The sequence below is a fragment of the Xenopus laevis genome, chromosome 6L, assembly GCF_017654675.1.
Source record: "Xenopus laevis strain J_2021 chromosome 6L, Xenopus_laevis_v10.1, whole genome shotgun sequence".
In the NCBI taxonomy this organism is placed as follows: domain Eukaryota; kingdom Metazoa; phylum Chordata; class Amphibia; order Anura; family Pipidae; genus Xenopus; species Xenopus laevis.
In genome coordinates, this window is record NC_054381.1 from 140,436,389 (window position 1) to 140,448,304 (window position 11,916).

The 11,916-nt window shown below is 39.3% G+C and overlaps 1 long non-coding RNA gene across 1 annotated transcript; it reads left to right on the top strand.

Annotated features, from left to right (window-relative positions):
• Positions 1-62: 62 nt before the first annotated feature.
• LOC108719356 lies at positions 63-6,804 on the top strand. The gene is made up of 3 exons (XR_001936212.2): positions 63-201; positions 4,516-4,862; positions 6,435-6,804. It is a non-coding gene; the product is annotated as an uncharacterized LOC108719356 (long non-coding RNA).
• Positions 6,805-11,916: the final 5,112 nt, after the last annotated feature.

Here is an 11,916-nt window from a genome sequence, read left to right on the forward strand (position 1 = left end):
TCGCAAGACTCGGGATTTGACCAAATAGAGAACACCCCTCGGCGCTAGAGTTGAATGGTACATTCCACAGAGGAAGCGCTTGATTGAGTTAGTTACGCACGTGGGACTGAGCAGTGGATGGGATTTCCTTTGCTAAATGATAGAATATGGCTGGGATTAAGTGTCAGTGCGCGACCTTTTCCAACTAAAACCATTTACCTGGTGAGTATGTGACACGCTACATATATTAGTAGGGTCTCAAGAGAATAGATTGTTGGGGTTTTGTTATACAAAGGGCAAAGGTTAAGGGCCAGTCCAGAAACCCATAGCTGCCATACCATTCAGCTGTTTGTTTATTAAGGGGTTTAGAATGATAGAGAGAGGGTTATTCTGAGTCAATTTGCAATTGTTTTTTTTTTTTTATTTGTGATTTTTTGAGTTATTTGCAATTTTAGCATCTGGTTGCTAGGATCCAAATGACCCTAGCAACCAAGCACTGATTTAAATAAGAGACTGGATTATAAATAGGAGAGGCCCTTATTAGGAAGATGAGTAATACAACGTAGCAATAACAATGCATTTGTTTTTTTTAGATGGGGTCAGTGACCCCCATTTGAAAGCTGGAAAAAGTGATTAAAAAATTCAATTCAAAAGTTGCTTAGAATTGGCTGTTCTATAGGTAAAGAAGAACAAAAAAGTAATTATGAACCCCTTGCTTCTAAGGTGGTTCTCCTTGAGTAGTAACAGAACACTTGTTTTTTTGCTTTAATTAGTGTTAGCCTTTCTTAATTATTATCCCGGGTCTAGGAACTCACCTGCCATCTTATTAGTAAACGGTTTCTTCCTTTAACCACACTGCGCTTCTGTGCATGCGCCAAAAATGCTTATCTAGCTGCGAATTGGAGCTGGGGAAATAGATAAATTTTTCAAGCTTTCGCAGAATATTCGTCAAATGTGCATCTAGACTTCCTTGGTCAGTGAGGTGGAGACACACAGACCTTTGGGGGACCAACTCTTAAACTTGGCTTCTTTCAGCGGCGCATTTCCTACAGAGTATTGGCAGAAACGCTGGACTAACTAAGTGTTGTGAGTAATAAACAAGAGCGCTTTTACAGTAATAATTTTTTTTTTAAGGTTGAAGCACCCCTGTAATATAATTCCAGTAAACCAGTGAAAACTAGCAGCTGATTGGTTGCCATATGTTGCTGCACAGGCAAAACCATTGGCCGTGTTGCAGTACAACTGGTGTTCAGGCACACCAATCATCTTGGCTATGGTCACGCACAGAAGGTTAGTTGAATTGGCAGATAAATGGATGTATAATAAAACTTTGTGTTACCGCACACCTCCTTCCACTTATTCTGCGTAGTGGTGCTGGTCCACCGTTGACCTTGCCAGGTCACCTTACTGCTTTGTAGTTTCGAAAAACGGTCCGCACACACCAATATTGCAGTCGGGGATTGTGCCCCTTTTATTAATGCCACCAACAATAAATATTCAACGTTTCGGGGGGACACAGCCTCCCTTCTTCAGGATAAATTCATAAAGTGCACAGTGCCATATTCTTATACCCTTAACTCCTCCCATCTCATCTGTGTAACATCTCATTAGTATCATTTATGTGATTAACTCATTCAGTTCATTTAAGTACAAATTCAGTGTAAATCATGTTTTAAATAATGTTACATATATTTCTTTAGATAGTGGAAAGCATTTCTTTCAATTAATAACAAACATTTTTTACTCACTGCCCCTGGTTTGCGTTTTTACTTTAGCTTTAATATTTGGAAAATCTTAACACCTCTCGTGTGTAATTGGGCTATCATGATACTTCATCTGTGAAGGAAAAGGGTGATTATAAAAATTATTGAATAGTGTATAAATATCTAAAAAACCTACAAAACCACATATATTACAGAAAACATGTCAAATTAAAATCTTCATTGAGGCCTTTAGGCGAGAGTGTTTTCAGACGCCAAATCCAATAAGCTTCTCTCCTCAATAATGATTTTTTAAAATCAATACCTGCATTTTTATAAATAACTTCTAAAACTTGCCATCTTATTTGGGAGACATTATGTTTCACATTATAAAAGTGTCTAGCCAGTAGGGTTTCTCTTTTATACTTCTCTTTACTTTTTTTATCTTTAGGATCGGTTCCCTCATCTGGTTTGTAATTTCTAATCACGCTTTTATGTTCATTTAGATGTGTTTTAACTGCTCTTGAAGTTTGGCCCACATACCCAAGACCACAAGGGCATTTTAACAAGTAGACTACCCCCTCCGTATTACATGTTGCTAAAATGTTGTTAAAATGCCCTTGTGGTCTTGGGTATGTGGGCCAAACTTCAAGAGCCCACATACCCAAGACCACAAGGGCATTTTAACAACATTTTAGCAACATGTAATACGGAGGGGGTAGTCTACTTGTTAAAATGCCCTTGTGGTCTTGGGTATGTGGGCCAAACTTCAAGAGCCCACATACCCAAGACCACAAGGGCATTTTAACAACATTTTAGCAACATGTAATACGGAGGGGGTAGTCTACTTGTTAAAATGCCCTTGTGGTCTTGGGTATGTGGGCCAAACTTCAAGAGCAGTTAAAACACGTCTAAATGAACATAAAAGCGTGATTAGAAATTACAAACCAGATGAGGGAACCGATCCTAAAGATAAAAAAAGTAAAGAGAAGTATAAAAGAGAAACCCTACTGGCTAGACACTTTTATAATGTGAAACATAATGTCTCCCAAATAAGATGGCAAGTTTTAGAAGTTATTTATAAAAATGCAGGTATTGATTTTAAAAAATCATTATTGAGGAGAGAAGCTTATTGGATTTGGCGTCTGAAAACACTCTCGCCTAAAGGCCTCAATGAAGATTTTAATTTGACATGTTTTCTGTAATATATGTGGTTTTGTAGGTTTTTTAGATATTTATACACTATTCAATAATTTTTATAATCACCCTTTTCCTTCACAGATGAAGTATCATGATAGCCCAATTACACACGAGAGGTGTTAAGATTTTCCAAATATTAAAGCTAAAGTAAAAACGCAACCAGGGGCAGTGAGTAAAAAATGTTTGTTATTAATTGAAAGAAATGCTTTCCACTATCTAAAGAAATATATGTAACATTATTTAAAACATGATTTACACAGAATTTGTACTTAAATGAACTGAATGAGTTAATCACATAAATGATACTAATGAGATGTTACACAGATGAGATGGGAGGAGTTAAGGGTATAAGAATATGGCACTGTGCACTTTATGAATTTATCCTGAAGAAGGGAGGCTGTGTCCCCCCGAAACGTTGAATATTTATTGTTGGTGGCATTAATAAAAGGGGCACAATCCCCGACTGCAATATTGGTGTGTGCGGACCGTTTTTCGAAACTACAAAGCAGATAAATGGATGTCACATGCCTGAGTGTTTGGCCCTGCATGCATAGGCTCATATGCTCCGACTAGATTACTAGTTTAGCTGAACTGATATCTAAATGACTGAACAGACATGGGAAAAAGCGACCATTCTGATCCCAAAAGTGAACCTGGCATCCTCGGATATTGCAACTCTCATGGAACACTCCCATAGATATTGAGCACTCTATGGGATCTTGTTTATCTGCAAAAAATGTAATGATGTAAGTTGTTTCGGTCCTACATAGAGGAACTTTCTCAAGACATCATGAGTGCTCCATTTTCTTCATACTGATAATACTGTTTGCAGCAGAACCTGGGCTCTTTTTTGCTTTTTTTAGGGGGTGCGTGCACTGCCTTTTAGACTCTCTCTCTCTGACCAAATAGAGGTATAGCCTCAAAAATTTACAAAAATCCCACAGACATGATATTTGTAATAAAAATTGTTTTTGTTAGTCCATATTTCAAAAAATATCAAGTGATGGTTGAAACAGACTGGGACATCTACTGATCTCTGACCGAGGATTGGTCAGATATTTATTTGGTAGGTTTAAAAATCCCACTGGATAAGGACCAGATCAGGTGGTTGATGTCCTCCTATTCCAACAGGTGTGCATAATCCCCTATTATGATCGATGGTTGTCCTGGGTACCAAATGATCAAATCATGTAAAGGCAAAATTGGGCAAAGATCTATCGATGTATCATACTATAAGGATTTTGAGAGTGGAGATCTGGCTTAATGACCTGCTAATGGGAACAAATTGGGGGGAGGAGGGCAGAGGAATGGCCCTAGTGTATTTTAATGACTTATACATATGTAAATTACAATCATATGAACATAACTTGTTACTTGTAACTGTGGATGTGTGTACAGAAATATCCAGTTCTATTACTAGTAACTGTGGAAGTGGTGTTTTATTATAAACATTTGTAATTTGTAATTTATTATAAACAATTGTAATTTGTCAACCAATCTCTTGTATTTCTATTAGGAAGACTTCACAAGACGGGAATATATCTTGGCATCTAGATGATAACTGGTGCTCTAAGATGCCTGGCTTGACATGCAATATCTTTAATGCATTGGTTTCCCTTGTTGATTGATTCTTTAGGGCAGGAAGAATGTTTCTGGTTGTGTGTCAGATCAGCAGAAGATGTTCCCTTTTAAACGCCAGTAATTGCACCCGTTTTTCAAGAGGATTGAGGCACTCTGCCGCCCTCACCCAGAGGTTAGCAAGGAAAAATGAAACGGTAGCATAGAGACAACTGCTAGGCCATTTATGTGGGACAGAAAGAACAACGTGGAGCTCTGTGATGCTGTTAAGAAGACACTTTGCTCATCTAAGTACAGAGAGTGATACAAGCGTAATGTCTTCAGAGCAGAAATTGCCATCTATCAAATTATATCCACAGGAGACTCAAGTATCACCTGGCACAAAGTTGAATGCACTCAGCAAAGGTAAGAAAAGCTTTGCTCTTTTGATGTACAGAGAAAACTGTCCTACTTTTAATTAGGCTTTACTTTACCTTTAAAGGTATTTTTTTCTAAACCTAAAATGTTTACAGCCTCTTGAAAACTCTGTTGGCTGCTCACTTGTTACCCAAGGCTGGGGGGCAGAATGGAGCCTATCACATGACCTTTAAATTCTGAGATAGTAGCAGCATGGAGCCAACGCAGACAGTTGCTCTAAGTAGCAGCATGACACTTGGTGGTGTAGCCAGTAATCATTAGGCCCAGACTGGCAATCTGTGAGTTCTGGCAAATGCCAGAGGGACTGCTGTAAGGTCCCATAGAAAGTCTCTATTTAGTGGGCTGGTGGGGGCTGTTTGGGCCTCTATGTGGGCTGATTGGGCCTCTGTGTACCTGAAATGGCAGGGCCTATTTTAATTCTCAGTCCGGACCTGGTAATCATTATATATCGATTGGGGGCCACAGTGGCTGCCTCGTTGGCAATATGGTCCTAGAATGCATTATGAATGGCATTGCAGTCACAGAAATACCGTGTTTTAAATTGAGCTGCGCCAAATCCATGTTACAATGATGCCTAAAACACAAAGAAAAAACCCTGCATATACTGTATCTGTTATAATAAACAAGAGCCACAAATATCCTGTAAATGGTGCTTAGTGATGTCATCGGTTATAATCGGAGCTTATAGATGTCATTTCTGTCACATGGCTCACTGAAACTTTTGTATTATAATAAATAAAGAACCCCCTGTTATTAGAAGTCACCTTGGAGTTCTATGACCTTTATAAAAACACTGCCTTCGGCCTTGTGCTTTTATGTAGACATGAAACTCCTCTGGGACTTGGCAGAAATCAAAGTACATTTTATTCAAATTTTTTTTTAAGGTATGTGGAATCGAACTGGGATTCAAAAAAAATTGAGATCCAGCACATTGCAACAAAGGTTCCGAAAAAGTTAATGGCTAACAAGAAGAAATTAACAGAAAGCTTTGACTGTGCACAATATTGTTAAATTCAAACAGGAATTGTGAGCTTTTTGTGTTAATATAGATCATATAGTTTATAGGCGAGACCTCAACTGCATTCTGTTAAGGAAGCCCGTCTACAGAAATAATGTTTTATACTGAAAACTACAAAGTATTTCAGGAAAGGTTTAAAAACCTCAGTATGGAAAGCCCAAAATAACATTTTGCCTAAATCACTTTAATTCTAACTTGAAAATACAATTAAACATTTGCAAATGTAACTGCAATTAAAAACATATTTTATCTTGACACAATGTAGCCCCAGCGAAGGTTCCTACTTCCCACAGTGCATTTTGCTGTCTGCTATCAGTTGCTGCCACATGATTTCAATAGTCAAAACCAGCAGTGAGTGTAAAGAGAGACATTTACCATTAACTCCAAATCCACTGAAATATATATGGATGTTGTTAAAGGGAGTGAGAGAGGAGTAATAGGATGGAGGGAAGCACGTCATGCAGTGGAACATGGATCGCATAGGGGCAGCTTGTACAGGTATATAAACTACCGGTAACCAATTTTGTTTCATTTCTCTGCAGGTCTTTAATACCAATTAAGGAGAGACATCTGTTCCTCAAGTGTTTGGGCAGAGCTGTATATGATCCAACGAAGCCAAACTATGTCTCCTTAGACAAACTAACATTGTCTCCTGATGAGATCTTCTGTGTGGAAGTTGCCAAGGCATCGGTGCAAGATTATGAGCAGTTCCTGAAAACTCTTTGAATAACAAGCAATGAGAGTAATGAGAACTGTGTTTTCCTTGCTGCAATTAGGCACCTGTATATAGTGTGTATGCACACATGGAGAATATCTATTTATCATTCTTATAATGTCAGTTCAGTAACATTGTAATATGTGAATTTGTATATGATCCTTGGCTTGTTATGAATAAAAAATATCCTCAGCGTTCTCTTTACAACCATAATTTTATCTGACTTCTACATTTTATGTTAATGAGCCTGGACATACCATTGCTGAGGATCAGTGCTCATTTTACACAGGGTGCTTTTAGCCAGCTGAAAAACAACTCAAATCATCCTTTTCAATTGTGTTTTATTAGTATTTTCAAATAAACAGCATAAGGGAAAAGAAAGACAAAAATTGACATTAAATCCAGTCCGTTAACAGAATAGAGGAAAAGATAACATGTCAGACTAGTGAAAATAAACATAAAAAGATGTCTTTGAACAAAAATACTGAATACAATATATTAATACAAAATGGAAATAAAAATAAGAATAAAAACATCCTCTCCATCAACCCAATAAAACAAGTAATATAACATATGTGGAAAAGATTTACACATCAACCATTACTTATTAAAACTATAAAAAAAAAGAATCTGTCAGAACCATACATAAACTTTTCAATAATAGCCTTATCCTCAGATTCCAATAAGTTGAAGTAAGGAGACCACAGTTTTAATTTTTTTCCCCCTAAAATCAATGTTACCATATCTAAAACTTATGCTTCATCAAAGCAGAGATACCTAAGATAGGACAAGATGACTTTCAAGTCCAGGGAGTTTTCCCGAATCCAAAACAAAAAAATTGCTTTACGGGCAGCAGCAAGAGCCATAAATATAAAGTGTTTATACTTGTGTCATCTTGTGAGAGAAACCAGCAGAGGGAGTCACCTGAGAGTCAATTAATGCCAATTCAGGAGACAACTTAAGATCAATGTCTAGTTTATCTTTTAAAAAAAATAACCAAATTACACTCCCACATATAATGAAATAAAGAAGCATTTTCGACTTACATTTAGGACAATAAGGGAATTCTTCAAATAAAATAATCTATAAATAAAGCTGGCCATAGACGCAAAGATCCGATCGTACAAATCAACATACGATCAGACTTTCCCATCTCCCGACCCTCCACTAACCATAAAGATCAAAGTCTTACCATTCAGATCAAATAAAGTAGTAAAAGAACAGATCAGCCAATGCTCTGCCACTGACAGCAATCGTACGGTAGTTATGTCTGACAAAGCTAGTGACAGTCTCCCACTGAAAATCGTATGATCGGCAATACATGCAGAGATATTATTGGTAGACGACAGAAATTTTCTAACCTGTCCGATCGACCAAACGACCGATCTCTGCCGGATGAAAAATGTCGGGACTCTCCACACGGTCCGAAAATCGCACGAATCCACTATTTGTACGATTGGATTATTGCATCTATGGCCATCTTAAGGTGAATCAATCTAAAATGTTGGACTCTCCACCCCTCACATTTAATGTGTTTATTAAAGGACATGTCAACTCCTACAACAAAAATTTTATAAGCGATATGGCTCGTTACATGTCTTACATACCTAGTATTGCAGCCCTTGAAAAGTGATCCGTTAAGCAGCTCTGTTGATTTTGGCTGCCTGCCGCTGTCCTGCACTATCTGCCTCTCTCCCCCCTCCCTTCGGAATGCGAGCTGTAGTTTGGCGAGACGCATATGCGCACTTGTCTAAACTAATCTAGCACATGCGCAGTTTAGTTGAATCGACCTCGGCAAAGCCATCCAGCCGCACCTCTGTGTCTTCATTCCGCCAATCAAAAAATAGCATTGGCGGTTGCTATAGTGACTGTATTCTGCCAAGCTTTGGCTCTCTGCTCCCCCCACCCTTCTAGCACATATTTCTTCGTGCTGACTGCAGGGAGCAGAGCAAGAGAGCGCGGGAGACATTAACTATTACACTGCCAACCAGGATAACTACTGTATGTAAGTTATTAACAAGTTAGCAAATCGACGGATGGGAGTATTGGCGCATGCGCATTGCTAATAGGAAGAGCGCGAGCATGAAAAAATGGCCGCTGGTTAATGAAGGCGCAGGGAGGCAAACAATGCTTCTGTGCAGGGTAGGTAGAGCGTTTTTCCAAGTAAAAATAATGCGGTTCGATTGGGGCTAAGGTAGGCTACACAGGCATGGTAAAAGTCAAAAACGGCTTGACATTTCCTTTAAAGTTTCTAATTGAAGATAACAATTGGTTTGGAGTCAGGCCCGGACTGGTAATCTGTGGGTTCTGGCAAATGCCATAGGGGCTGCTATAAGGTGCCATAGAAAGTCAGTATTTCGTGGGCTGTTTGGGCCTTTGTGTACCTGAAATGGCAGGGCCTATTTTAATTCTCAGTCCAGACTAGGGTTGCCACCTTTTCTAGAAAAAAAATACAGACCTTAGCCCTGCCCAAAGCCACACCCCCAATCCCGCCCAAAGCCACACCCCCTGTGCCTTGCAGATTCTGATATCACACTTGCGTAACTGAACTTTTTATGGAAACCACCCATAAACCATACTCAATCTAAATAGTAATGTTATCCCCACTAGTACGCCCCCACTCAAAGCTATGTGGGTACAAATCCCACTCACGGGCTCTGAAGCTGCTCTCCTGGTTCATGGCTGCAATCTAATGACGCGTCTCAGCCACCTCCTTGTCACATGCAACGGAAAACCAATCAGAAGGCCGGAAAACAGAATTGTGATGTATTAGAGAGGTCAATAAAGATAGTTGAAAAAAAGCCCTGTGGGAGGAGGGAGCAGCGAAGCTGCTTAAAAGTAAGTGGCATTCTCCCCGCAAAAAATTACCGGCCAATGTAATTGCCGGTATTATCTTAATACCGGCACCGGCCTCCACACCTGTTTTACCGGCTAGGCCGGTAATTTACCGGCCAGGTGGCAACCCTAGTCCAGACCTGTGTGGAGTAATATTAAATTTAAATAAGGATGACCATTTCTTTGCAACGCTAAACTCAAATCATCCTGATGGCTCCCTTTGACATCAATGGGAAATGCCTGAAAGTGCCACTGTTGCTTTTTAGCATGAAAACTCTAATAAGTGTCTCTGAAGTGACACACACTGAATACCGAGCTAATATATCTGTTATTGGCTTTAATTTTAGTGCAAATGTGATTTAATATCTATTAAGATGTATTGTCTCCAAACAGGAGAATTGGGGAGTTCAACTTTCCCTTACCTAATTAATTTGGTTTACCGCCTTTTACAGGCAATTACTAATATTTAATTTGCCTACTAGTGGGTAAGGGAGAATAACTATAGTAAAGCAGCCATATTGGTGCTTAACAACAAGTTAAAAAAGAAATTGAGGTACCTGATACAAACAGATGCTAATAATGAAAATTCTTTGTATCATTTTACTGGTCTTGGCATAAGGCTTTTGTAGGGAATCATCCACATGTAGGTAAGGAGAAGAAAAAAAACCAACAACACTCTAAATACTCTTGCCCAGTAGTGGGTGCTGGCAACATATTCAATATTGGGGCTCATTTATCAACCCTGGGCAAATTTGCCCATGGGCAGTTACCTATAGCAACCAATCAGTGAATAGCTTTTTGAAACAATGAATGCAGCAATCTGATTGGTTGCCATGGGTTACTGCCCATGGGCAAATTTGCCCAGTGTTGATAAATGACCCCGAATGTGTTCTGTCACCACGTTATTTTCCCATTTTTGTAGTTGTAGTGGTATAGAATGAATAGACAGATTTGTACTCACCTGCACACTTCCCACTTAAAATGCACAGTTCCTCCTTAAAGCTTACACTCCACTAAGGGCAACTATGCTGAATCTTTCAAAATTCATGTACTAAAATTGTGTGTAAGTCGTTGCTTTGATATAAGGCTAGTGTCTCACATGCTTTTTTTCCCATTGCTTTATTAAAAGGTTCTGCTTCCCCATATTTAGTATGCACTGACAGGAACTGTTGGTGCAACAGGAGGAGTGGATTTCAGACCTTACTGCTAAAAAGGGGGAGTTGTGGGAGTGCTCCAAGGCCAAATAAAAATACAAGGGAAGGTCAGCTGATCTGGCCAGGATAGTTACAAACATACAAAAACAGAAAAAAATTGATCAATGCACATTCCCTGGTCCCGTGTTTTACAAATAAATTTAGTATCTAAGCTAATGCATGTATTGTGCAGAACAGGGTTTTTTTTAGTTACAAAATTATGACCATAAAATTGATAAGCCACCTTACTTAAACCTTACTGCTAAAACCAGGATTTGCAGTTCCCTGGGCAAAGTTTCTGAACCTGCACCTGAAACTTCTAGATCTTATTTATGTTTAAATTAATGCTGTGTTCTTTAGAAGTGATCCCCAACCAGTGGTTCATGAGCAAAGTTGCTCACCAACCCCTTGGCTGTTGCTCCCAGTATCCTCAGAGCAGATGCTTAATTTTGAATTCCAGGCTTGGAGGCAAGTTTTGGTTGCATAACAACCAGGTGTACTGCCAAGCAGAATATCCTGTAGGCTGCCAGTAGGGCTACCAAATAGCCAACTACATCCCTTATTTGGCATCCCTATGAACAGTGTCGGACACCGGGAAAAAACCTGGTGGGCCCAAGCCCTCATGGGCCCCTGCTGGCCCAGACCTGCTACCCCGGCTCTGGCTGCCCCATAAAGTAAAGCGCTGCCGCACACAGTACTGTACTTTTTGTACAGTGCTGATCAGTATATATGTCCTGTTTTAAACTCCACACTGTGAACCATACTAATTACCTCCAGTCACAGACTTTATAGGCTAGACTCTCTCACTAGGGACCATGTTAGATGTTCTCACAACCCCCTTTATATTTATGTATCTTCTCACAGCAAGTGTTAAAATGCCTGTACATCTGAAGATCTACTTGCATAGATATATAAGTGAAGCTTTGACCAATATTGCCATGGGTATACTGGGCCATATCAGACTGCTCTGATCACTTGCCACTCAGCAATCAAATCTTAACAGAATTCAGAGGAGACAACCAGAAGGGGACTGTCCTCACCCTGATTGGATAGATATCTTGCCAATTTTCATCCACATAACTGTTGGGGAGGCTCAAACACCAGCAAATAAGCTGCCAACTTGGTCAGAAAACATTTAGGGGATAGTAAATTATATATATATATATATATGTACGTAAATGGGATGTCCAATTTTCACTCCTGCCACTGAACTACAACTCAAAATCATACAAGCTGTCAGAGGGATGATGGAGGGCTGCAGCATGGACATCTCTGTGCAGG